General features: G+C 45.9%; 5 non-coding genes and 3 pseudogenes across 5 annotated transcripts; all 8 read left to right on the top strand.

The window, feature by feature from the left end:
* Positions 1 to 6,050: 6,050 nt before the first annotated feature.
* On the top strand, positions 6,051 to 6,227 carry LOC143727393 (U2 spliceosomal RNA; annotated as a pseudogene).
* Positions 6,228 to 6,640: 413 nt separating this feature from the next.
* LOC143726656 (U1 spliceosomal RNA) lies at positions 6,641 to 6,804 on the top strand. Its single transcript, XR_013198892.1, has one exon. It is a non-coding gene; the product is annotated as a U1 spliceosomal RNA (small nuclear RNA).
* A 6,594-nt stretch (positions 6,805 to 13,398) lies between these two features.
* Positions 13,399 to 13,576, top strand: LOC143727356 (U2 spliceosomal RNA; annotated as a pseudogene).
* A 435-nt stretch (positions 13,577 to 14,011) lies between these two features.
* LOC143726942 (U1 spliceosomal RNA) lies at positions 14,012 to 14,175 on the top strand. Its single transcript, XR_013199163.1, has one exon. It is a non-coding gene; the product is annotated as a U1 spliceosomal RNA (small nuclear RNA).
* A 1,128-nt stretch (positions 14,176 to 15,303) lies between these two features.
* LOC143727067 (U2 spliceosomal RNA) lies at positions 15,304 to 15,494 on the top strand. Its single transcript, XR_013199276.1, has one exon. It is a non-coding gene; the product is annotated as a U2 spliceosomal RNA (small nuclear RNA).
* A 434-nt stretch (positions 15,495 to 15,928) lies between these two features.
* LOC143726959 (U1 spliceosomal RNA) lies at positions 15,929 to 16,092 on the top strand. The gene has a single exon (XR_013199180.1). It is a non-coding gene; the product is annotated as a U1 spliceosomal RNA (small nuclear RNA).
* A 6,655-nt stretch (positions 16,093 to 22,747) lies between these two features.
* On the top strand, positions 22,748 to 22,925 carry LOC143727498 (U2 spliceosomal RNA; annotated as a pseudogene).
* A 435-nt stretch (positions 22,926 to 23,360) lies between these two features.
* LOC143726918 (U1 spliceosomal RNA) lies at positions 23,361 to 23,524 on the top strand. The gene has a single exon (XR_013199141.1). It is a non-coding gene; the product is annotated as a U1 spliceosomal RNA (small nuclear RNA).
* The last annotated feature ends 4,048 nt before the right edge of the window (positions 23,525 to 27,572 follow it).

Here is a 27,572-nt window from a genome sequence, read left to right as displayed (position 1 = left end):
CAATCAGACTCCAGGGAATCTTTCTGCACCGGTTTGGGGTAGATCGGGCGAAAGACCTAGGACTAGTGTGCAAACGTAGCTTTTTCACAAAATCCCAAATACCCGAAAATCTCGCCAGCGCAACCATCGAATCCGAGGCCTGCGTCTTGTTCGGCCCGAGCCAAGGATTCCGGTGATGTAAGACACTTGGGTCTGCGACGGACGGTTCAGGAGTTACGAGGCATTTCGTACTTCTGATCGCTGCAGCGCCACCTTGGGGCCGATTGGGCCGAGCCTTGGTGATGTTGTAGACCGGGCGGGTACTACCATCCCTCAAGAGTTTCAAGTCTCTACGACGTACGCTTTGGTCTGCCCGCTCACTTTTAGGGCAGAATGTTTGTTGGTCCAAAATCCCAGGTTGCACTCCAAAGTGTCGTGTTGTGCGCTCTGCTGTGATCCATTTTCGGTGTCAACAGTCAAGCTGAGCTTGTATTGCTGTGAGCTGAGCTTGTTTGTTGGCGACCTTTAGACCCTCTCGCCACGGCCCAGGTGGGCGTGGCCTTTGACGGCTCCCCCGCCTCTGCGTCATTGTGTCATCGCTTCTCGGCCTTTTGGCTAAGATCAAGTGTCTGGTCCTAAGGTAGAGACAGCGATCGCCTCTTGTTGGACTTGGTCTCGTGTGTTGCTTGTCACACGGGACACACACCCTTCAGGAGGTACATTGACAAGCGGCTTTTAATTGACGACTCGTTCTACGAGGAATCTTCTGGTTTTAAGGTAAGCAGGTTTTAATTTATTTATTGTATATTTATTGTTGGGTTTTAGCCGCAGCAGGCTAGTGGTGCCTCCAACATGTCGGCTGCTCGTGCCGGCATGAGGAGGCACCACAGCGTGCGTTTTAAATTTAAACCAAAAGAGGATGGCACTCTCCGGGTCATGTCCAGGCTGGACTTTTCTAGGAAGTGCATCCAACAGTTACTCGGTTTTAAGGTTGTGGACATAAACTGCCTGTTGACTCTGCCCCTGAATCATGGCTTTGATGTAAGTTTTGCTTCTGCTTCCTTGCTAAGTACTTTTTGGACTCGATTTGAAATGTGTAAAGCCAATTTCTCCATGTTCACTGTGGAAAAACTGACTGATAATTCACTGAAAGTTGTGATTGTCAGGATGTTTAATGAAACAGTTAGTGGAGAAGATATTTCTGTATGGTTGGCAAGATATTGCTCTATTCGTGGACAACCAGTCAAGGTTTTAGATGAAGACGGTATCTGGAGCTGTGCGTGGAGAGTGCCCATTAAACAATGGGCAGATCCCAACAGCTACCATGGCCTGAGTCAAATACCTTCTATGATTGTGTTGGGAGAGAATAGAGGCTACATCCATTACCAAGGGATGCCCAAGCTATGCCGCAAGTGTGGCAAACTTGGACATCTCGCCGAGGCATGCCAAGAAGTAGTGTGTAGGAAGTGCAGAGAAATTGGGCACATTTTTGAAGAGTGCCAAAATGGCAGAAAGTGCAACCTCTGTGGAGAATCATCCCATCTCTACAGAGACTGCCCTAAAAGTTTTGCCAACAAGTTAAAAAGCAACAAAATGGCCGCCCCACCCAAAGAACAAACAATTGAGGAGGCGGGCCCCGAGGTTTCGGCGGGAAATTCAAACCCCCAGCCAGCCTCAGGGATTGGACAGGAAGGAGGAAGTGGGGCGGCCACAGGGGCGGAGTCAATTCTGGCAGTTGGTGAGGGGGAGGAAGCCAATCCTCAAAATGAAATTGAAAAAGAAGACAGTATGGAGGATGAAGAGGAGGAAATGGCTTCCTCCCTAGTAACCGTGTCTGAGGTTAGTGTGTCCACGAGTGGGAGTGAAACAGATGTTTCGCTCCCCAATGCTCAAGTGCAGAAAAGAACTGCGAGATCTCCTCTGGTTCAAACAGAGGAGAAAAAGCTGCGGGTAGCGCATCGGCTAGATAGTTCCCCCATGGAAGATCTAGACCGTATGTGGCCCGCAGAATCTCCTAATGAAGTCTCTTTTCTGCATTTCAAGCTAAGAACATCATCGCCAAAGGATTCGCAAGAGGCCTTCTCTGCGAGCCCTGAGGCGTCAAGCACTTGCCCCCCTGATCCCAGCTCATCTGGGGAAAAGGGAAGGCAAGTGCAACAAGAAATAACATGATTTTAATTATATCTCTGTAGTCCCTTGGTTGCTTTTAAATGTCTCACACCCTTTTAACCATACTGCTCATGGCTCTCACTATCTCCACAATCAATGTGAGAAGTGTGAAGAGCAATATACGAGCACAGAGTGTGTTATCCTTTTTAAAATCTTTTAAGTCAGATGTGTTTTTATTGCAAGAATGTGGTCTGCCTTTTTTAACAAATTACAGGAAGTGGGAGACGATTTGGACCCCAGGACTTTCCATCTGGAGTGGGTCCAATTTTAACAAAAATGACGGTGTTGCTATTTTAATAAAAAATCCCCATGTTTTGGTGAAGGGCAGCACTGTGGTGAGGGATGGGCGGGCAATTTTAGCTAATCTGACTTTTTTAGGTAAGGATTTTAACATTTTAAATGTGTATGGTTTTACAGGTAAAAACAACAGGTATGAGCTTTTAGAAGACCTGCAGCCCCACATGCTCGGGAGGGCTCCCCTAGTGGTAGCAGGGGATTTTAATTGTGTTTTATCAAGACAGGATAGAAAGAGGGTAGGAGAGGATTTTAAGGTCGACAAGACATCGGTTTTATTACAAAATATAGTCAAAGATTTTAAGTTAGTTGACTGCTTTAAAACAATGCATCAAAGAGAGGAGGGCTTCACCTGGTTCAGTGGTGATGGCGCCAGAGCCTCTCGAATTGACTATGTTTTTACAAGGGACTGCCCGCCGACCGATGCTACATTGAGCCCCCTCTTCTTTTCTGATCACATGATGCTCTCCTGCACCCTTTCACTACCCACGGGTGTGACCGTAGGGGGAGGGCTGTGGAAGCTGAACTGCTCCCTATTAGAGGATGAGGAAGTGATTAGTGAATATAGGGAGCAGTTCAGCCAATGGCAGACCCTCCAAGACTTTTTCGACTCACGTGCACAGTGGTGGGAGATGGTGAAACAAAGGACAGGACGGTTTTTTAAACAAATTGGAAAAGAAAAAAAGAATAAAGAAAAAAGACGCATGATGGGGCTGCAAAAAAGACTGCAGAGATATTTTAATCTTTTAAACAGTGGATTGGATTTTACAGAAGAAATTAAAGAAGTAAAGAAAGAAATGTCAGATTTGTCCGAAACAAAGACTAAAGGTGTCATTTTAAGATGTAAGGAGAGAGAAATAGAAGAAGGGGAAAAGTGTACTAGATATTTTTTTAAAAAGACAATAACACGGGGAGGGTCAATTAATACTTTAAAAACTTTTACAGGTGGGGAGGTAAATACAACAGATCTGATTTTAGGGGAAATTGAAAGTTTTTACAATAATTTATACAGCACTAAAGAGGTACACAATGGCATCTTAGAGGAAGTTTTAGGGTTTTTAGACAAAAAGGTAAAGAGTCCAGATGTGCTTTTATCCCAAGATTTTACTCTTTTAGAAATGCACAAAGCGCTAAAAGGTTTTAAAAAGGGGAAGTCCCCAGGCTTGGATGGACTCCCCTTTGAGTTTTATCTGACTTTCTGGGACATTTTAGCACACGACTTATTGACAGTTTTTAAAGAACTTGAGACTCTTGACAGACTTCCAGACAGCTTTAGAGTAGGGATAGTTACATTACTATACAAAAAAGGGGACAAGACTGACCTGAGAAACTGGCGACCAATCACTCTTTTAAATTATGATTGTAAACTTTTTAGTAAGATTTTAGCTACACGTATGTCGACTGTTTTAGAGGACGTAATCCACCTGGATCAAGCATGCGCTGTGCCCGGCAGGAAGATCACGGACAGCCTGGTACTGATCAGAGACGCCATCTGTTTTGCGAGAGACAGAAACATTCGGCTAGTAGTCCTAAATTTAGATTTCGAAAAAGCCTTTGATCGCGTCTCGCACCAGTACCTGTTCCAGGTACTGGAAAAAATGGGGTTTCCTGGGAGGTTTATAGCCTGGGTGGGACTGCTGTACAACGATCTGTCTAGCAGAATTTTGGTTAACGGGCATTTATCCAAAGCTGTAAAACTCTACAGCGGCGTCCGTCAGGGGTGTCCTTTATCTCCCCTTCTGTATGTGGCTTGTATTGAGCCACTGGCACAAATCTTGAGAAGGGATAAATGGATTAAAGGACTAGACATCCCAGGGACTGGTGGACTGACGGCGACCTGTGTTTTATATATGGATGACGTGACCCTTTTAGCGACTGACCTTTTATCAGTACGAAGAGCAATGGACTTGACTGACTGGTACGGTCGGGCCTCGGGCGCCAAGCTCAATAGGAGTAAGTCCGAGGCCCAGCTCTTCGGGCCGTGGGGGAACGTGGACACAGTTGGACTAGATTTGGATTTTAAAGACAATGATTTGAAAATTTTAGGTGTAAAATTTGACAGAGAGGGTGGAGGACAAGGAAACTGGACTGACATGTTAGGGAAAGTCAGGCAAAGACTGGGCTTTTGGGGACTGAGACAATTGACGTTTGAAGGCAAGATTTTAATTTTTAAAGCTGTGATTTTACCACTGATTTTACTTGTCTGTTCTGTTTTTAGTCCCCCAAGACGATTCCTGGCCAACCTGGAGAGGGCGGTATTTTATTTCCTGTGGGGGTCCAAGTGGGAACGACTAAAGAGGGAGGTCGTCAAAAAGAAAAAAGAGAATGGCGGGAAAGGCCTCCCAGACCCCCACCTGTTTTTAGGCAGCCGCTTTGCCGCCCTCCACATCCAGTACGCACTGACCCCATCCAGAGAACACAAGACAGCAGCCATGACCCGATTCTGGATGGGGTCATACCTAAGAACTTTGAAAATTTTACCCATTGATCTTAAAAGTCCTGTGTCTTTTAATTTGTCAAAAGAGCATAGTTTTATTAAGAAATTTTTAAAGAAATATCTTTTAGAGACAAATGATGCCACCATTTTAACTAACCATAAGTCTCTTATCTCTCTTGTGCAGGATCGAGAATCGGTGAGCCCGGTTCCAGGCCTCACACTAGGTGAGGCCAAAGATGTTTGGAGGAACGCAGCCCACCCAGCTCTCCAGAACAGGCTTAAAGACTTGTCGTGGATGGTGGCTCATGAGATCCTCCCGGTCAGGGCGGTTATGCACTCCAGAGGCATGGCCAAAAACTCCACCTGCCCACGGTCCGGATGTGGTTCCCCGGAGACCGTTCGACATCTGCTCTGGGAGTGCGGCGAAGCGCGGGACCTGTGGGCCAAGACCGGCCCCCTGTTTTTCCCGTGCCTGCCAGCGGGTGGGGCCCAGGTGGACTACAAGCTCGCCATCCTGGGGGTGGGTCAGGGCTTGAAGGAGCTGACACAACCAAAATTTTCCTCGCTCTGGCTCACCCTAAACGTGATTAAGGATGCCATCTGGGTCACCAGAAATCTGCTGGTGGGGAAACGCGTGACGGTCCCCCTCCACGCGTGCGAGCAGAAAATAAGATCAACGCTGCAGGGTGGGCCGCACGTCGTTATTCGGATGGGGGGGCCGGGGTCACACGTAGAAGGTCCCGGCCGCCACCGACCCTGGCCGCCCGTAGATGCACCCTCACCACACCGGCTACGGGAACAGCGGGCCAGCGGGCCGGAGGAGAGGGGATCTCCGCTGGGCACCAGAAGCGGGGAGTCTGGGGCCTGTTCTGGAGACCTGGAGTGAATGGACAATCTTGATAGGGACTCACCCTCGATCCTGTACAAGAGATGTTTTATTTGGCATATTTTATTGTTTTATTGTTTTATATTTGCATTCCTATTTTATTTTAATCCATTTTACCTTTACTTTAAAACAACACACAACATACATGGACTTTTACACAACACATCAACATAACTGATTTTTAACTGTAACTTATGTCCTTTTTGTTGTTTTAAGATATGTGCAAAAATGTGATTTTATAAGGAAAAAATGGATATTGAAAGAATGGAATGAAACAATGTGACAATAAACTTTTTTCGAAAGAAAAAATCTGTTCTTATCAGTTTAATATCTGATACGTGCCCTACCCGGGCACCATATATTAAATTGATTTTTGGAACTGGGAGATGGAAGAGGGGCTTGCTCCGTCCACTCCACGCATCGACCCGGTATTGCAGTACTTCTGGGAACGGTGCACCCCCAAAAACTGTGTTCAATGAAAGAGATGTTTTAGTCTTGTGTGGCAGCTGTGTTGCTGTGTATGGGTGCTTTAAAGGTGTTGTAGGTGATCTTATGCTATACAGGTAATGGTGGTGTGAGAGGGAAAAAAAACAACAACTCTGTTCTTATCTCGTTTAACATCTGATTCGTCCACTATCCGGTGACCGCGTATGAAATTGATTTTTGGCTCATGGATCCGGAGCATGAAAACAACATCATCCACAACAACAACAGCAAAAGAGCCCGACTCTGCAGGTTTTTGATGTCTCTCTCTTATCTCTTGGAGTTTTTACGAATGAGCTGATGAGTTGAATCAGGTGTGTGTTTGATTGTCCGACCGTTGGTGAGGATTGCGGAGAGGGACACGGTCCCTCTGACGGGAGGCCTGGGAATTCATACTTACCTGGCAGGGGAGACACCATGATCAGGAAGGTGGTTCACCCAGGGCGAGGCTCGGCCATTGCACTCCGGTTGTGCTGACCCCTGCGAATTCCCCAAATGTGGGAATCTCGACTGCATAATTTATGGTAGTGGGGGACTGCGTTCGCGCTCTCCCCTGGACACACTGGTTAAAAGAGCAGATTGTTCGAGTTCCTCTTCTTCTGGTAGTTAACGACCTAGGAAGTCCAGAGAATTGAACTGCAGTGGTTGATCGAGAGATGTAAAACTCTCAACCTAGGACCAGTCTGCAAAAGTAGGGCTGTTTTTTAGTTTTTTTTTTCATCATTCTTCAAATAATCTCCATTATTCAACCAGCGCTTTTATTGGCAGCAGTGGTCCTAGAAGCAAAGTTGTTCCGAATGAGGAGTTCTATCATGTGGTATGAATACCTTGTGCATGTGTGAAAAATCACCTGACATACAGTCGCCTATGGCCGTATTCATGTTGTTGTTTTTACTGTTTACAGCGCCACCAAGTGGCCAGTCACCACATCCCTTTTCACCTGAGCACAGGCTGAGCCCGTGCACAGGTGTACCGACTTGGGTGTAATTGTCTCATTCCGTTGGAGAGTTATGGCCATTTAAGTAAAGCCCGCCTCGCCCACTCCCAACGTTTTGGCGTCCCGTCGCCAACGTGAATCGAAATTCCGACTTTTTTCCCCATCGCTGTCGGCAATCAGACTCCAGGGAATCTTTCTGCACCGGTTTGGGGTAGATCGGGCGAAAGACCTAGGACTAGTGTGCAAACGTAGCTTTTTCACAAAATCCCAAATACCCGAAAATCTCGCCAGCGCAACCATCGAATCCGAGGCCTGCGTCTTGTTCGGCCCGAGCCAAGGATTCCGGTGATGTAAGACACTTGGGTCTGCGACGGACGGTTCAGGAGTTACGAGGCATTTCGTACTTCTGATCGCTGCAGCGCCACCTTGGGGCCGATTGGGCCGAGCCTTGGTGATGTTGTAGACCGGGCGGGTACTACCATCCCTCAAGAGTTTCAAGTCTCTACGACGTACGCTTTGGTCTGCCCGCTCACTTTTAGGGCAGAATGTTTGTTGGTCCAAAATCCCAGGTTGCACTCCAAAGTGTCGTGTTGTGCGCTCTGCTGTGATCCATTTTCGGTGTCAACAGTCAAGCTGAGCTTGTATTGCTGTGAGCTGAGCTTGTTTGTTGGCGACCTTTAGACCCTCTCGCCACGGCCCAGGTGGGCGTGGCCTTTGACGGCTCCCCCGCCTCTGCGTCATTGTGTCATCGCTTCTCGGCCTTTTGGCTAAGATCAAGTGTCTGGTCCTAGGGTAGAGACAGCGATCGCCTCTTGGAGGTTTTTCCGGCTTGGGTCCTTCAGTGACTTGAGCCCCAAACTTTTGAGAGGTACATTGATCCAGCTGCTTTTATTCCGGTTCTGTTTTAAGGTAAGACCTTTTTATCTATTTATTTATTTATTTATTGTTTTTTAAAGTTTTAGGCTGTTGGTGTCTCCACCATGTCGGCTGCCCGTGCCGGCATGAGGAGGCACCACAGCGTGCGTTTTTTATTCAAAGAAGTTGAGGGGAAGCTCCTGGGGATGTCACGTCTTGACTTCTCCAGGAAGCTGATCCAAAAAACTCTAAATTTTAAACCTGATGATCTGAATTGCATCGTGACTCTGCCCCTGAACAAAGGATTTGATGTTAGTTTTAGAGCGGTTTCCCACCTGAATGATTTCTGGCACAGATTTGAAGTAGCTAAATCCCAGCTGTCCATGTTTACTGTTGAAAAGCTCTCTGACAACACACTTAAAACTGTGATTGTTAGAATGTTTAATGAGACAGTGACTGGGGAGGACATTTGTGTCTGGCTGGGCAGATTTTGCACAGTTCGAAGCCAGCCAGTCAAGGTTTTAGATGAGGATGGTATTTGGACATGCTCCTGGCGAATTCCCATTAAACAATGGGAAGACGCTGGGGGCTACCAGGGCCTGAAGCATCTGCCTTCTATGATTGTGTTGGGTGAGAACAGAGGCTACATTCACTACCAGGGTATGCCCAAATTATGTAGAAAATGTGGAAAGTTTGGGCACTTAGCTGAAGCATGCCAGGAAATGATATGTGGGAAATGCAGAGAAATTGGTCATACTTTTGAAGAGTGTACCAATGGCAGGCGGTGCAACCTCTGTGGGGAGTCATCCCATCTCTACAGAGATTGCCCTAAAAGTTTTGCCAACAAACTGAAAGGCAACAAAATGGCCGCCCCACATGTGGAACAAACAAAAGAGCAAAGGAAGGAGGAGGCGGTCCCTGAGGTTTTGGCGGGAAATTCTATTTCCCAGCCAGCCTCAGGGAGTGGGCAGGAGGAAGGAAGTGGGGCGGCCACAGGGGCGGAGTCAAGTTTTAACAGCGAACAGAGTGAGGAAGCCGTTCCCCAACAAGAGAGAAGTGAAAACAAAATGGAGGAGGAGGAGGAGGATGCAACGGCTTCCTCACTCTACACCGTATCGGAGGTTAGTGTGGTGGATAGTGGGGGTGAATCCGAGGGTTCACTCCCCAATGCTCAGGTGCAAAAAAGGTCTGCGAGATCTCCTCTGCTTCAAACAGAGGAGAAAAGGCTGCGGGCATCGCATCGGCTAGATAGTTCCTCTTCGTTAGATCTAGACCGTATGTGGCCCGCAGAATCTCCCAATGAAGTCTCCTTTTTGCACGTTAAGCTTAGAACATCGTCACCGAAGGAGCCACAAGAGGTTCTCTCTGTGGACTCTGAGGCGGCGAGCATTTGCCCTCCTGATCCCAGTTTTTCTGGGGAAAAGGAGAAGAAAGTGCTACATGACATAACATGATTTTAATGTAACTTTCTGCAGTCTTTTGGTTTTATCCTTCTATTAATGCTTGTATTTTTAACCATACTGCTCATGGCCCTCACTATCTCTACAATCAATGTGAGAAGTGTGAGGTCTACTTTGCGAGCACAGAGTGTGTTATCCTTTTTAAAAACTTTTAAGTCAGATGTGTTTTTATTGCAAGAATGTGGTTTGCCCTTTTTAACAAATTACAGGAAGTGGGAGGAGATTTGGACCCCAGGATTTTCCATTTGGAGTGGGTCCAATTTTAACAAAAATGACGGTGTTGCTATTTTAATAAAAAATCCCAACCTTTTGGTGAAGGGCAGCACTGTGGTGAGGGACGGGCGGGCAATTTTAGCAAATCTGACTTTTTTAGGTAAGGATCTTAACATTTTAAATATGTATGGTTTTACTGAAAAAAATAACAGGTATGAGCTTTTAGAAGACTTGCAACCCCACATGCTAGGCAGGGCTCCCCTAGTGGTAGCAGGGGATTTTAATTGTGTATTATCAAAAAAGGACAGAAGGAGGGTAGGAGAGGATTTTAAGGTCGACAAGACATCGGTTTTATTACAAAATATAGTCAAAGATTTTAAGTTAGTTGACTGTTTTAAAACAATGCATCAAAGAGAGGAAGGCTTCACCTGGTTCAGTGGTGACGGTGCCAGAGCCTCTCGAATTGACTATATTTTTACCAGGGACCTCCCGCCGACCGATGCTACATTGACCCCCCTCTTTTTTTCCGACCACATGATGCTGTCTTGCACTCTTTCACTCCCCACGGGTGTGACTGCAGGGGGAGGGCTGTGGAAGCTGAACTGTTCCCTATTAGAGGACGAGGAAGTGGTTAGTGAGTATAGGGAGCAGTTCAGCCAATGGCAGACCCTCCAGGACTTTTACGACTCACGTGCACAGTGGTGGGAGATGGTGAAACAAAGGACAGGACGGTTTTTTAAACAAATTGGAAAAGAAAAAAAGAATAAAGAAAAAAGACGCATGATGGGGTTGCAAAAAAGACTGCAGAGATATTTTAACCTTTTAAACAATGGATTGGATTTTACAAATGAAATAAAAGAAGTAAAGAAAGAAATGTCAGATCTGTCTGAAACAAAGAGCAAAGGTGTCATTTTAAGATGTAGAGAAAGGGAGTTAGAGGAAGGAGAGAAGTGTACCAGGTATTTTTTTAAAAAGACAATAGCTCGGGGAGGGTCGATCAATATTTTAAAAACTTTTAGAGGGGGGGGAAGTAAATACAACTGACCTGATTTTAGGGGAAATTGAAAGTTTTTACAGTAATTTATACGGCACTAAAGAGGTACACAATGGCATCTTAGAGGAAGTTTTAGGGTTTTTAGATGAAAAAGTTAAGAGTCCAGATGTGCTTTTATCCCAGGATTTTAATCTTTTAGAATTGGAAAAAGCTTTAAAGGGTTTTAAGAAGGGGAAGTCCCCGGGCATGGACGGACTCCCCTTTGAGTTTTATCTGACTTTCTGGGACATTTTAGCACATGACTTACTTACAGTTTTTAAAGAATTTGAGACTCTTGACAGACTTCCAGACAGCTTTAGAGTAGGGATAGTTACATTACTGTACAAAAAAGGAGACAAGACTGACTTGAGAAACTGGCGACCAATCACTCTTTTAAATTATGATTGTAAACTTTTTAGTAAGATTTTAGCTACACGCATGTCGACTGTTTTAGAGGACGTAATCCACCTGGATCAAGCTTGCGCTGTGCCCGGCAGGAAGATCACGGACAGCCTGGTACTGATCAGAGACGCCATCTGTTATGCGAGAGACAGAAACATTAGGCTTGTAGTCCTAAATTTAGACTTTGAAAAAGCTTTTGATCGGGTCTCGCACCAGTACCTCCTTCAGGTACTGCAAAAAATGGGCTTTCCAGAGAGGTTTATAGCTTGGGTGGGACTGCTGTATGAGGGCTTAAGCAGCAAATTTCTTGCAAATGGGCATCTTTCCAAAGCTGTAAATATCCACAGCGGTGTCCGTCAGGGGTGTCCTTTATCTCCCCTTCTGTATGTGGCTTGTATTGAGCCACTGGCACAGATCTTGAGAAGGGATAAATGGATTAAAGGACTAGATATCCCAGGAACTGGTGGACTGACGGCGACCTGCGTTTTATATATGGATGACGTGACCCTTTTAGCGACTGACTTTTTATCAGTACGAAGAGCAATGGACTTGACTGACTGGTACGGTCGGGCCTCGGGCGCCAAGCTTAACAGGAGTAAGTCCGAGGCCCTGCTCTTCGGGCCGTGGGGCGACGTGGACACAGGAGGACTAGATTTGGATTTTAAAGAAAAGGATTTGAAAATTTTAGGAGTAAAATTTGACAGGGAGGGTGGAGGACCAGGAAACTGGACTGACATGTTAGGGAAAGTCAGACAAAGACTGGGCTTTTGGGGACTAAGACAACTGACGTTAGAAGGCAAGATTTTAATTTTTAAAGCAGTGATTTTACCACTAATTTTACTTGTCTGTTCTGTTTTTAGTCCCCCAAGACGATTCCTGGCTAAGTTGGAGAGGGCGGTATTTTATTTCCTGTGGGGGTCCAAGTGGGAACGAATCAAGAGGGAGGTCGTTAAAAAGAAAAAAGAGAATGGCGGGAAAGGCCTCCCAGACCCCCACCTGTTTTTAGGCAGCCGCTTTGCCGCCCTCCATATCCAGTATGCACTGACCCCATCCAGAGAACACAAGACAGCAGCCATGACCCGATTCTGGATGGGGTCATACCTAAGAAGTTTGAAAATTTTACCCATTGATCTTAAAAGTCCAGTGTCTTTTAATTTGTCAAAAGAGCATAGTTTTATTAAGAAATTTTTAAAGAAATATCTTTTAGAAACAAATGATGCCACTGTTTTAACTAATCACAAGTCTCTCGTCTCTCTTGTGCAGGATCGAGAATCGGTGAGTCCAGTTCCAGGCCTCACACTAGGTGAGGCCAAAGACGTTTGGAGGAACGCAGCCCACCCAGCTCTCCAGAACAGGCTTAAGGACCTGTCGTGGATGGTGGCTCATGAGATCCTCCCGGTCAGGGCGGTCATGCACTCCAGAGGCATGGCCAAAAACTCCACCTGCCCACGGTCCGGATGTGGTTCCCCGGAGACCGTTCAACATCTGCTCTGGGAGTGCGGCGCTGCGCGGGACCTGTGGGCCAAGACAGGCCCCCTGTTTTTCCCGTGCCTGCCAGCGGGTGGGGCCCAGGTGGACTATAAGCTCGCCATCCTGGGGGTGGGTCAGGGCTTGAAGGAGTTGACACCACCAACGTTTGCCTCGCTCTGGCTCACCCTCAACCACATCAAGGATGCCATCTGGGTCACCAGAAACCTGCTGGTGGGGAAACGCGTGACGGTCCCCCTCCACGCGTGCGAGCAGAGGATAACATCAACGCTGCAGGGTGGGCCGCACGTCGTTATTCGGATGGGGGGGCCGAGGTCACACGGAGAAGGTCCCGGCCGCCACCGTACCTGGCCGCCCGTAGATGCACCCTCACCACTCTGGCTACGGGAACAGCGGGCCAGCGGGCCGGAGGAGAGGGGATCTCCGCTGGGCACTGGAAGCGAGGAGTCTGGGGCCTGTTCTGGAGACCTGGAGTGAATGGACATTCTTGATAGGGACTCACCCTCGATCCTGTACAAGAGATGTTTTATTTGGCATATTTTATTGTTTTATTGTTTTATATTTGCATTCCTATTTTATTTTAATCCATTTTACCTTTACTTTAAAACAACACACAACATACATGAACTTTTACACAACACATCAACATAACTGATTTTTAACTGTAACTTATGTCCTTTTTGTTGTTTTAAGATATGTGCAAAAATGTGATTTTATAAGGAAAAAATGGATATTGAAAGAATGGAATGAAACAATGTGACAATAAACTTTTTTCGAAAGAAAAAAATCTGTTCTTATCAGTTTAATATCTGATACGTGCCCTACCCGGGCACCATATATTAAATTGATTTTTGGAACTGGGAGATGGAAGAGGGGCTTGCTCCGTCCACTCCACGCATCGACCCGGTATTGCAGTACTTCTGGGAACGGTGCACCCCCAAAAACTGTGTTCAATGAAAGAGATGTTTTAGTCTTGTGTGGCAGCAGGTGTTAATGGAAGTAACGTATATTGCTGTGTATGGGTGCTTTAAAGGTGTTGTAGGTGATCATATGCTATACAGGTAATGGTGGTGTGAGAGGAAAAAAAAAAACAACAACTCTGTTCTTATCTCGTTTAACATCTGATTCGTCCACTATCCGGTGACCGCGTATGAAATTGATTTTTGGCTCATGGATCCGGAGCATGAAAACAACATCATCCACAACAACAACAGCAAAAGAGCCCGACTCTGCAGGTTTTTGATGTCTCTCTCTTATCTCTTGGAGTTTTTACGAATGAGCTGATGAGTTGAATCAGGTGTGTGTTTGATTGTCCGACCGTTGGTGAGGATTGCGGAGAGGGACACGGTGGCTCTGACGGGAGGCCTGGGAATTCATACTTACCTGGCAGGGGAGACACCATGATCAGGAAGGTGGTTCACCCAGGGCGAGGCTCGGCCATTGCACTCCGGTTGTGCTGACCCCTGCGAATTCCCCAAATGTGGGAATCTCGACTGCATAATTCATGGTAGTGGGGGACTGCGTTCGCGCTCTCCCCTGGACACACTGGTTAAAAGAGCAGATTGTCCGAGTTCCTCTTCTTCTGGTAGTTAACGACCTAGGAAGTCCAGAGAATTGAACTGCAGTGGTTGATCGAGAGATGTAAAACTCTCAACCTAGGACCAGTCTGCAAAAGTAGGGCTGTTTTTTAGGTTTTTTTTTCATCATTCTTCAAATAATGTCCATTATTCAACCAGCGCTTTTATTGGCAGCAGTGGTCCTAGAAGCAAAGTTGTTCCGAATGAGGAGTTCTATCATGTGGTATGAATACCTTGTGCATGTGTGAAAAATCACCTGACATACAGTCGCCTATGGCCGTATTCATGTTGTTGTTTTTACTGTTTACAGCGCCACCAAGTGGCCAGTCACCACATCCCTTTTCACCTGAGCACAGGCTGAGCCCGTGCACAGGTGTACCGACTTGGGTGTAATTGTCTCATTCCGTTGGAGAGTTATGGCCATTTAAGTAAAGCCCGCCTCGCCCACTCCCAACGTTTTGGCGTCCCGTCGCCAACGTGAATCGAAATTCCGACTTTTTTCCCCATCGCTGTCGGCAATCAGACTCCAGGGAATCTTTCTGCACCGGTTTGGGGTAGATCGGGCGAAAGACCTAGGACTAGTGTGCAAACGTAGCTTTTTCACAAAATCCCAAATACCCGAAAATCTCGCCAGCGCAACCATCGAATCCGAGGCCTGCGTCTTGTTCGGCCCGAGCCAAGGATTCCGGTGATGTAAGACACTTGGGTCTGCGACGGACGGTTCAGGAGTTACGAGGCATTTTGTACTTCTGATCGCTGCAGCGCCACCTTGGGGCCGATTGGGCCGAGCCTTGGTGATGTTGTAGACCGGGCGGGTACTACCATCCCTCAAGAGTTTCAAGTCTCTACGACGTACGCTTTGGTCTGCCCGCTCACTTTTAGGGCAGAATGTTTGTTGGTCCAAAATCCCAGGTTGCACTCCAAAGTGTCGTGTTGTGCGCTCTGCTGTGATCCATTTTCGGTGTCAACAGTCAAGCTGAGCTTGTATTGCTGTGAGCTGAGCTTGTTTGTTGGCGACCTTTAGACCCTCTCGCCACGGCCCAGGTGGGCGTGGCCTTTGACGGCTCCCCCGCCTCTGCGTCATTGTGTCATCGCTTCTCGGCCTTTTGGCTAAGATCAAGTGTAGTATCTGTTCTTATCAGTTTAATATCTGATACGTGCCCTACCCGGGCACCATATATTAAATTGATTTTTGGAACTGGGAGATGGAAGAGGGGCTTGCTCCGTCCACTCCACGCATCGACCCGGTATTGCAGTACTTCTGGGAACGGTGCACCCCCAAAAACTGTGTTCAATGAAAGAGATGTTTTAGTCTTGTGTGGCAGCAGGTGTTAATGGAAGTAACGTATATTGCTGTGTATGGGTGCTTTAAAGGTGTTGTAGGTGATCATATGCTATACAGGTAATGGTGGTGTGAGAGGGAAAAAAAAACAACAACTCTGTTCTTATCTCGTTTAACATCTGATTCGTCCACTATCCGGTGACCGCGTATGAAATTGATTTTTGGCTCATGGATCCGGAGCATGAAAACAACATCATCCACAACAACAACAGCAAAAGAGCCCGACTCTGCAGGTTTTTGATGTCTCTCTCTTATCTCTTGGAGTTTTTACGAATGAGCTGATGAGTTGAATCAGGTGTGTGTTTGATTGTCCGACCGTTGGTGAGGATTGCGGAGAGGGACACGGTGCCTCTGACGGGAGGCCTGGGAATTCATACTTACCTGGCAGGGGAGACACCATGATCAGGAAGGTGGTTCACCCAGGGCGAGGCTCGGCCATTGCACTCCGGTTATGCTGACCCCTGCGAATTCCCCAAATGTGGGAATCTCGACTGCATAATTTATGGTAGTGGGGGACTGCGTTCGCGCTCTCCCCTGGACACACTGGTTAAAAGAGCAGATTGTTCGAGTTCCTCTTCTTCTGGTAGTTAACGACCTAGGAAGTCCAGAGAATTGAACTGCAGTGGTTGATTGAGAGATGTAAAACTCTCAACCTAGGACCAGTCTGCAAAAGTAGGGCTGTTTTTTAGGTTTTTTTTTTCATCATTCTTCAAATAATCTCCATTATTCAACCAGCGCTTTTATTGGCAGCAGTGGTCCTAGAAGCAAAGTTGTTCCGAATGAGGAGTTCTATCATGTGGTATGAATACCTTGTGCATGTGTGAAAAATCACCTGACATACAGTCGCCTATGGCCGTATTCATGTTGTTGTTTTTACTGTTTACAGCGCCACCAAGTGGCCAGTCGCCACATCCCTTTTAACCTGAGCACAGGCTGAGCCCGTGCACAGGTGTACCGACTTGGGTGTAATTGTCTCATTCCGTTGGAGAGTTATGGCCATTTAAGTAAAGCCCGCCTCGCCCACTCCCAACGTTTTGGCGTCCCGTCGCCAACGTGAATCGAAATTCCGACTTTTTTCCCCATCGCTGTCGGCAATCAGACTCCAGGGAATCTTTCTGCACCGGTTTGGGTCAGATCGGGCGAAAGACCTAGGACTAGTGTGCAAAAGTAGCTTTTTCACAAAATCCCAAATACCCGAAAATCTCGCCAGCGCAACCATCGAATCCGAGGCCTGCGTCTTGTTCGGCCCGAGCCAAGGATTCCGGTGATGTAAGACACTTGGGTCTGCGACGGACGGTTCAGGAGTTACGAGGCATTTCGTACTTCTGATCGCTGCAGCGCCACCTTGGGGCCGATTGGGCCGAGCCTTGGTGATGTTGTAGACCGGGCGGGTACTACCATCCCTCAAGAGTTTCAAGTCTCTACGACGTACGCTTTGGTCTGCCCGCTCACTTTTAGGGCAGAATGTTTGTTGGTCCAAAATCCCAGGTTGCACTCCAAAGTGTCGCGTTGTGCGCTCTGCTGTGATCCATTTTCGGTGTCAACAGTCAAGCTGAGCTTGTATTGCTGTGAGCTGAGCTTGTTTGCTGGCGACCTTTAGACCCTCTCGCCACGGCCCAGGTGGGCGTGGCCTTTGACGGCTCCCCCGCCTCTGCGTCATTGTGTCATCGCTTCTCGGCCTTTTGGCTAAGATCAAGTGTCTGGTCACTGGTTGAGACAGCGATCGCCTCTTGGAGGTTTCTTGGCTCAAGATCACCCTGTATCCTGAGCCATACAACTTTTAGGAGGTACATTGATCCAGTTGCTTTTACTTCTGTACTGTATTAAGGTAAGATTTTTTATCTATTTATTTATTTATTGTTAATTGAATTATTATTTATTTGTATTTTATTTTATTGTTTATTTTTAGGCTGTTGGTGCCTCCAACATGTCGGCTGCCCGTGCCGGCGTGCGGAGGCACCACAGCGTGCGTTTTAGTTTTTTAGAAAAAGATGGAAAGAAGTTGGAAATGTCCAGACTAGATTTTTCTAGGAAACTGATGCAGAAATGTTTAGGGTTTACCCCCGTGGATTTGAATTGCATTCTGACCCTGCCTTTTAACAAAGGCTTTGATGTGAGTTTTAAGAATGCAGCACTGTTAAATGACTTCTGGCAACTCTTTGACACACATAAGACCCAGTTCTCCATGTTTAAAGTGGAGAAACTAACTGATAACACACAAAAAGTGGTTATTGTTAGGATGTTCAATGAGACTGTAAATGGAGAAGATGTTTGTACATGGTTGGGAAGATTTTGCACTGTGAGGGGCCAGGCTATGAAGGTTTATGATGAAGACGGTATTTGGAATTGTGCCTGGAGGGTCCCCATTAAGCAATGGGAAGACCCCCAGGGCTTCCAAGGTCTGAGGCATTTGCCACAAATGATAGTTCTGGGAGAAAACAGGGGCTACATCCACTATCAGGGGATGCCCAAACTCTGCCGGCGATGTGGGGAGTTGGGGCACCTTGTTGAAGCATGCCAGAAAGTCTTTTGTAACAAGTGTAGAGAAATTGGACACTCTTTTGACGAATGTCCCAATGGCAGAAGGTGTAATCTTTGTGGAGACTTTTCCCATCTCTACAGAGATTGCCCCAAATCGTTTGCCAACAAAGTTAAAGCACACAAAATGGCGGTTGAGGAGAGAGTGCAACAGGATAACGAGGAGGCGGAGCCAGATTCAAATCTCCCGCCAAACCCTGTGATTGGTGGAGAGAAAACAGATGACAGAGGTAACGAAGGGGTGGAGCAAAGGAGTGAAGTAAAACAAGGTGAGGAAGATCAAATGGAAGGGACAGATGAAGACAACACAGAGGTAAGTGAAAATGCAGGGGAGGATACAGACGAGTTACAAACAAAAAGTCAATTAAGTGAGCAACTCCCCTGTGCTCAATCGATAAATAAAAAGAGAGCGGCACATTCCCCTCTCTTGAAAGAAACCGATAAAGATAAAATAGGAAGATTCTCTGACTCCTCCTCGTCAGACGACCTGAATAGATTACTCCCAAGTCATACAGCAAATGAGATTTCTTTCTTATCGATTGAGCTGAAATCATCCACACCCAGGAGCTCACCCTGTGATTCAGAAGGGAAAGAAACTCATTCCCCTGCCTCCCCTTTGGTGGGAACGCAGGAAGAGTTTGTTTTACAAGGAAATCTGTTTTTTAATGGATAGTTGTTTTTAAATTTTTTAAAATGTTGTATCTGTCTTCTTTTATACTCATTTTAATGCTCACGACCATCACTATCTCCACTTTAAACGTGAGAAGTGTGATGTCACAAATGAGAGCACAAACAGTTTTAAATTTTTTAAGTACACAACCCTCTGATGTCTTTTTACTACAGGAATGTGCCTTACCCTTTTTAAAAGACTACAAGAAGTGGGAAGACCAATGGCAGCAAGGACCCTCCTTATGGAGTGGTTCAAATCAAAATAAAGCAGACGGAGTAGCCATCCTGATAAAAAACACACAAATATTGGTGAAAGGGAGCACAATATTAAGAGACGGACGGGCCCTTTTAGCCAAATTGACTTTTTTAGGGAGGGATTTTAATGTTTTAAACTTTTACGGGAACACAGAAAAAAATGACAGATACAGCCTTTTAATAGATATGCAGTCCCACTTACTAGGAAAGACTCCTTTAATTTTCGCAGGAGATTTTAATTGTGTTTTACAGAGGAAAGATAGGAAAGGGGCAGGGGAGGATTTTAAAAAGGACAAGACTACAGTTTTACTGCAAAATATAATAAAAGATTTTAGACTGACTGACGTTTTCAAATCCATGCATCCCAACAATGTGGGCCACACCTGGTTCAGTGGTGATGGCACCAGAGCTTCCCGCATTGATTATATTTTTACCAGAGACTGGTCTTTATTGGATGCCAGATTAACCCCACTTTTCTTTTCTGATCACACTATGCTATCTTGCACCCTATCACTTCCTCCCGGTTTGACAACAGGTAGAGGTCTGTGGAAGCTAAACTGCTCCCTGTTGGAAGACCTGGAGATAGTAAAAGAATACAGGGAGCAGTACAGCAATTGGCAGACCCTACAAGACTTCTATGATTCAAGAGCACAGTGGTGGGAGATGGTGAAGGGAAAGACCAAGACTTTTTTTAGATGGGCAGGGAAAAAGAAAAAAGGAAAAGAATATAGACAAATGGTGGGACTGCAAAAGAGGCTACAACGCTACTTTCATCTTTTTAATCAGGGGTTCGACTTTAAGGATGAAATAAAAGACGTCAAAAAGGAAATGTCTGAATTGGCAGAAGTTAAAAGTAGAGGAATTATTCTGAGAAGTAAAGAAAAGGAAATAGAGCAGGGAGAGAAATGTACACGATACTTTTTTAAGAAAATACTTAATAGAGGTGGAGCAATGGTGAAATTGAGAAACAAAGAAAGAGAAATGATGACAGACACAAATGGTATTTTAACAGTAGTAGAAAGTTTTTATGAGGAACTCTATGGAAAAAAGGTAATTGATGATGGTATTTTAAATGAAACACTAACCTTTATAGAGAAAACTGTAAAAGATAGTGCAGGTCTGACAAATGATTTTAACCTCCTTGAGATGGACAAAAGCTTAAAAAATTTTAAAAAGGGGAAATCCCCTGGAGATGACGGACTCCCTCTAGAATTTTATCTGACCTTTTGGGACATTTTAAGACAAGACTTACTGGCTGTTTTTAATGACTTTGATAACCTCGACCGACTTCCAGACAGTTTTAGAATGGGTATAATGACACTTTTACACAAAAAAGACGACAAGACAGATTTAAAAAACTGGCGTCCTATAACCCTTTTAAACTTTGACTGTAAACTTTTTAGTAAACTTTTATCAACACGAATGTCAAGAGTTTTAGCAGAATTGATCAACCCGGATCAAGCCTGCGCCGTCCCTGGGAGAAAGATCACGGACAGCCTCGTACTGATAAGAGATGCCATCTGTTATGCGAGAGACAGAAATATTCGGCTGATAGTTTTAAACCTAGATTTTGAAAAAGCATTTGACAGAGTCTCGCACCATTACTTGTTTCAAGTATTGGGGAAAATGGGCTTTCCTGGGAGATTCTTAGCTTGGGTGGGATTGCTGTACAGGGACATAACCAGCAGAATCCTAGTTAATGGGAACCTTTCAAAAGCGATAGATATACGCAGCGGTGTCCGTCAGGGCTGTCCGTTATCTCCTCTCCTGTATGTGGCTTGCATCGAACCCCTAGCGCAGGTCTTGAGAACGGACAAGTGGATAACGGGACTGACCATACCCGGGACCGGAGGACTGACTGCAAAGACTGTTTTATATATGGATGATGTTAACCTTTTATGCACTGACGTTTTATCAATACAGAGGACCATGGACTTGACAGACTGGTTTGGGAAAGCGTCTGGAGCTAGACTGAACAGAGAAAAGACCCAGGCACAGTTCTATGGCCCATGGGAACCTAGCAAGACTGTTGGACTGGACATCACTATTAAAAAGACAGACTTAAAAATACTGGGCATAAAATTTGACAGAGACGGGGGAGGGAGTGGAAATTGGCATGATGTGATGGGAAAAGTGAGGAAAAAATTGGGGTTCTGGGGACTGAGACAGCTGACAGTTGAAGGGAAGGTTTTAATTCTAAAAGCGGTGATTTTACCACTGTTCTTATTGTTATGTTCTGTTTTTTTCCCCCCTAGATTCTTTCTTGTATCTCTGGACCGGTCCATGTTTTATTTCCTGTGGGGGTCCAAGTGGGAGAGGCTAAAAAGAGGAATTATGAAGAAAGCACCAAAAAATGGAGGAAAAGGCGTACCGGACCCTCACTTGTTTTTAGGAGCCAAATACACTGCACTACACCTAAAGTATGCCCTGACCCCATCCAGACAAGACAAAACAGCAGCCATGGCCCGGTTCTGGGTGGGGTCTTTTTTAAGATCCATCAATATTTTACCAACAGACTTGACAACACCACTTGCATTTGACCAACCCCCTGCATACACTCATATAAAAAAGTTTTTAAAGAATTTTAATTTGGAAAAAGAAAGAGTGACTGTTTTAACCAACCACCGCTCTATCCTCTCCCTTGTGCAGGAACGGGAACAAGTGTGTCCAGTGCACGGGCTCACTCTAGGTGAAGCCCAAAAGGTTTGGCGAAATGTATCCCACTCAGCTCTTCATAACCGACACCGAGACCTGGCTTGGATGGCTGCCCATGAGATCCTCCCAGTCAGGGCCGTGATGCACTCCCGAGGCATGTCAGAGAATCCCATCTGCCCGCGGCCCGGGTGTGGCGCGCCCGAGACCGTGAGGCACGCCCTCTGGGAGTGCAGTGCTGTGAGGGACCTGTGGGCAACAGCTGGCCCCCAGCAATTCCCGTACCTGCCAGTAGGGGGGGTCCCAGACTACCCTATGGGGAGAGGAGGGGTGAGCCAAGATGAAACACCAGCTAAAACACCATCAAAGCTATGGCTCACCATCCTCTGTATCAAAGACGCCATTTGGACCTCCAGAAACCTACTGGTAGGGAAGCGCATGCAGGTGTCCCTCCACGCCACCATCCAGCTGGCTAAGTCAAGGCTGCAGGATTACACCGCATGTCGCCATTCGGATGTGGGGGTCAGAGCTTCACAGGAAAAGGTCCCCATAGCCACGAGCCCTGACTGCCCGTAGATGCCCCCCAACATCTTAGGTGGAGCAGCGGCGCCTCTGTTCAAGAGGATCTCCTCCGGGCCCAGAAGGGTCGGGTCCTTGGGACTGGTTCTGAAGAGCTGAGTGGAGGTTTAAAATGGTTATAAGGACATACCCACTCCTGTACAATGGAAGAGAGAGCTTTTAAACTCTGTTTTTATTTATTTATTTATTTATTTTTTTATTGTTTTATCTGTATATTTATACTATTTATTACCTTTTTTATTCATACCTTACTTAATTTTTTATTTTTAACAGAATGCTTTTCTTTTACTTAAAAAAAGTATATGTACTGTATATGTATATATGTATACGTGTATGTATTTATATATATATGTGTGTGTATGTGTATGTATATATATATGTACATGGGCAAATGGAACTGTTTTATCGCTTCAAAAACAAAAGAACAAAGAACAAAAAAGCATGTGAACATTCTGTAAAAATGATATGATGTATAAATGAATGAAATGGCACAATAAAAATATGTCAAAAAAAAAAAAAAAAAATCTGTTCTTATCAGTTTAATATCTGATACGGGCCCTACCCGGGCACCATATATTAAATTGATTATTGGAACTGGGAGATGGAACAGGGGCTGGCTCCGTCCACTCCACGCATCGACCCGGTATTGTAGTACTTCTGGGAACGGTGCACCCCCAAAAACTGTGTTCAATGAAAGAGATGTTTTAGTCTTGTGTGGCAGCAGGTGTTAATGGAAGTAACGTATATTGCTGTGTATGGGTGCTTTAAAGGTGTTGTAGGTCATCATATGCTATACAGGTAATGGTGGTGTGAGAGGAAAAAAAAAAAAAACAACTCTGTTCTTATCTCGTTTAACATCTGATTCGTCCACTATCCGGTGACCGCGTATGAAATTGATTTTTGGCTCATGGATCCGGAGCATGAAAACAACATCATCCACAACAACAACAGCAAAAGAGCCCGACTCTGCAGGTTTTTGATGTCTCTCTCTTATCTCTTGGAGTTTTTACGAATGAGCTGATGAGTTGAATCAGGTGTGTGTTTGATTGTCCGACCGTTGGTGAGGATTGCGGAGAGGGACACGGTGCCTCTGACGGGAGGCCTGGGAATTCATGCTTACCTGGCAGGGGAGACACCATGATCAGGAAGGTGGTTCACCCAGGGCGAGGCTCGGCCATTGCACTCCGGTTGTGCTGACCCCTGCGAATTCCCCAAATGTGGGAATCTCGACTGCATAATTTATGGTAGTGGGGGACTGCGTTCGCGCTCTCCCCTGGACACACTGGTTAAAAGAGCAGATTGTTCGAGTTCCTCTTCTTCTGGTAGTTAACGACCTAGGAAGTCCAGAGAATTGAACTGCAGTGGTTGATCGAGAGATGTAAAACTCTCAACCTAGGACCAGTCTGCAAAAGTAGGGCTGTTTTTTTAGTTTTTTTTTTCATCATTCTTCAAATAATCTCCATTATTCAACCAGCGCTTTGATTGGCAGCAGTGGTCCTAGAAGCAAAGTTGTTCCGAATGAGGAGTTCTATCATGTGGTATGAATACCTTGTGCATGTGTGAAAAATCACCTGACATACAGTCGCCTATGGCCGTATTCATGTTGTTGTTTTTACTGTTTACAGCGCCACCAAGTGGCCAGTCGCCACATCCCTTTTCACCTGAGCACAGGCTGAGCCCGTGCACAGGTGTACCGACTTGGGTGTAATTGTCTCATTCCGTTGGAGAGTTATGGCCATTTAAGTAAAGCCCGCCTCGCCCACTCCCAACGTTTTGGCGTCCCGTCGCCAACGTGAATCGAAATTCCGACTTTTTTCCCCATCGCTGTCGGCAATCAGACTCCAGGGAATCTTTCTGCACCGGTTTGGGTCAGATCGGGCGAAAGACCTAGGACTAGTGTGCAAAAGTAGCTTTTTCACAAAATCCCAAATACCCGAAAATCTCGCCAGCGCAACCATCAAATCCGAGGCCTGCGTCTTGTTCGGCCCGAGCCAAGGATTCCGGTGATGTAAGACACTTGGGTCTGCGACGGACGGTTCAGGAGTTACGAGGCATTTCGTACTTCTGATCGCTGCAGCGCCACCTTGGGGCCGATTGGGCCGAGCCTTGGTGATGTTGTAGACCGGGCGGGTACTACCATCCCTCAAGAGTTTCAAGTCTCTACGACGTACGCTTTGGTCTGCCCGCTCACTTTTAGGGCAGAATGTTTGTTGGTCCAAAATCCCAGGTTGCACTCCAAAGTGTCGTGTTGTGCGCTCTGCTGTGATCCATTTTCGGTGTCAACAGTCAAGCTGAGCTTGTATTGCTGTGAGCTGAGCTTGTTTGTTGGCGACCTTTAGACCCTCTCGCCACGGCCCAGGTGGGCGTGGCCTTTGACGGCTCCCCCGCCTCTGCGTCATTGTGTCATCGCTTCTCGGCCTTTTGGCTAAGATCAAGTGTCTGGTCCTAGGGTAGAGACAGCGATCGCCTCTTGGAGGTTTTTCCGACTTGGGTCCTTCAGTGACTTGAGCCCCAAACTTTTGAGAGGTACATTGATCCAGCTGCTTTTATTCCGGTTCTGTTTTAAGGTAAGACCTTTTTATCTATTTATTTATTTATTTATTGTTTTTTAAAGTTTTAGGCTGTTGGTGTCTCCACCATGTCGGCTGCCCGTGCCGGCATGAGGAGGCACCACAGCGTGCGTTTTTTATTCAAAGAAGTTGAGGGGAAGCTCCTGGGGATGTCACGTCTTGACTTCTCCAGGAAGCTGATCCAAAAAACTCTAAATTTTAAACCTGATGATCTGAATTGCATCGTGACTCTGCCCCTGAACAAAGGATTTGATGTTAGTTTTAGAGCGGTTTCCCACCTGAATGATTTCTGGCACAGATTTGAAGTAGCTAAATCCCAGCTGTCCATGTTTACTGTTGAAAAGCTCTCTGACAACACACTTAAAACTGTGATTGTTAGAATGTTTAATGAGACAGTGACTGGGGAGGACATTTGTGTCTGGCTGGGCAGATTTTGCACAGTTCGAAGCCAGCCAGTCAAGGTTTTAGATGAGGATGGTATTTGGACATGCTCCTGGCGAATTCCCATTAAACAATGGGAAGACGCTGGGGGCTACCAGGGCCTGAAGCATCTGCCTTCTATGATTGTGTTGGGTGAGAACAGAGGCTACATTCACTACCAGGGTATGCCCAAATTATGTAGAAAATGTGGAAAGTTTGGGCACTTAGCTGAAGCATGCCAGGAAATGATATGTGGGAAATGCAGAGAAATTGGTCATACTTTTGAAGAGTGTACCAATGGCAGGCGGTGCAACCTCTGTGGGGAGTCATCCCATCTCTACAGAGATTGCCCTAAAAGTTTTGCCAACAAACTGAAAGGCAACAAAATGGCCGCCCCACATGTGGAACAAACAAAAGAGCAAAGGAAGGAGGAGGCGGTCCCTGAGGTTTTGGCGGGAAATTCTATTTCCCAGCCAGCCTCAGGGAGTGGGCAGGAGGAAGGAAGTGGGGCGGCCACAGGGGCGGAGTCAAGTTTTAACAGCGAACAGAGTAAGGAAGCCGTTCCCCAACAAGAGAGAAGTGAAAACAAAATGGAGGAGGAGGAGGAGGATGCAACGGCTTCCTCACTCTACACCGTATCGGAGGTTAGTGTGGTGGATAGTGGGGGTGAATCCGAGGGTTCACTCCCCAATGCTCAGGTGCAAAAAAGGTCTGCGAGATCTCCTCTGCTTCAAACAGAGGAGAAAAGGCTGCGGGCATCGCATCGGCTAGATAGTTCCTCTTCGTTAGATCTAGACCGTATGTGGCCCGCAGAATCTCCCAATGAAGTCTCCTTTTTGCACGTTAAGCTTAGAACATCGTCACCGAAGGAGCCACAAGAGGTTCTCTCTGTGGACTCTGAGGCGGCGAGCATTTGCCCTCCTGATCCCAGTTTTTCTGGGGAAAAGGAGAAGAAAGTGCTACATGACATAACATGATTTTAATGTAACTTTCTGCAGTCTTTTGGTTTTATCCTTCTATTAATGCTTGTATTTTTAACCATACTGCTCATGGCCCTCACTATCTCTACAATCAATGTGAGAAGTGTGAGGTCTACTTTGCGAGCACAGAGTGTGTTATCCTTTTTAAAAACTTTTAAGTCAGATGTGTTTTTATTGCAAGAATGTGGTTTGCCCTTTTTAACAAATTACAGGAAGTGGGAGGAGATTTGGACCCCAGGATTTTCCATTTGGAGTGGGTCCAATTTTAACAAAAATGACGGTGTTGCTATTTTAATAAAAAATCCCAACCTTTTGGTGAAGGGCAGCACTGTGGTGAGGGACGGGCGGGCAATTTTAGCAAATCTGACTTTTTTAGGTAAGGATCTTAACATTTTAAATATGTATGGTTTTACTGAAAAAAATAACAGGTATGAGCTTTTAGAAGACTTGCAACCCCACATGCTAGGCAGGGCTCCCCTAGTGGTAGCAGGGGATTTTAATTGTGTATTATCAAAAAAGGACAGAAGGAGGGTAGGAGAGGATTTTAAGGTCGACAAGACATCGGTTTTATTACAAAATATAGTCAAAGATTTTAAGTTAGTTGACTGTTTTAAAACAATGCATCAAAGAGAGGAAGGCTTCACCTGGTTCAGTGGTGACGGTGCCAGAGCCTCTCGAATTGACTATATTTTTACCAGGGACCTCCCGCCGACCGATGCTACATTGACCCCCCTCTTTTTTACCGACCACATGATGCTGTCTTGCACTCTTTCACTCCCCACGGGTGTGACTGCAGGGGGAGGGCTGTGGAAGCTGAACTGTTCCCTATTAGAGGACGAGGAAGTGGTTAGTGAGTATAGGGAGCAGTTCAGCCAATGGCAGACCCTCCAGGACTTTTACGACTCACGTGCACAGTGGTGGGAGATGGTGAAACAAAGGACAGGACGGTTTTTTAAACAAATTGGAAAAGAAAAAAAGAATAAAGAAAAAAGACGCATGATGGGGTTGCAAAAAAGACTGCAGAGATATTTTAACCTTTTAAACAATGGATTGGATTTTACAAATGAAATAAAAGAAGTAAAGAAAGAAATGTCAGATCTGTCTGAAACAAAGAGCAAAGGTGTCATTTTAAGATGTAGAGAAAGGGAGTTAGAGGAAGGAGAGAAGTGTACCAGGTATTTTTTTAAAAAGACAATAGCTCGGGGAGGGTCGATCAATATTTTAAAAACTTTTAGAGGGGGGGAAGTAAATACAACTGACCTGATTTTAGGGGAAATTGAAAGTTTTTACAGTAATTTATACGGCACTAAAGAGGTACACAATGGCATCTTAGAGGAAGTTTTAGGGGTTTTAG

The sequence above is a fragment of the Siphateles boraxobius genome, unplaced genomic scaffold (genome assembly GCF_051911475.1).
Source record: "Siphateles boraxobius isolate OS27281-9 unplaced genomic scaffold, OSU_SipBor_1 77, whole genome shotgun sequence".
In the NCBI taxonomy this organism is placed as follows: Eukaryota; Metazoa; Chordata; class Actinopteri; order Cypriniformes; family Leuciscidae; genus Siphateles; species Siphateles boraxobius.
Note: the sequence above shows the minus strand (reverse complement) of the source record. Positions and strands in the feature narration are given on the sequence as shown.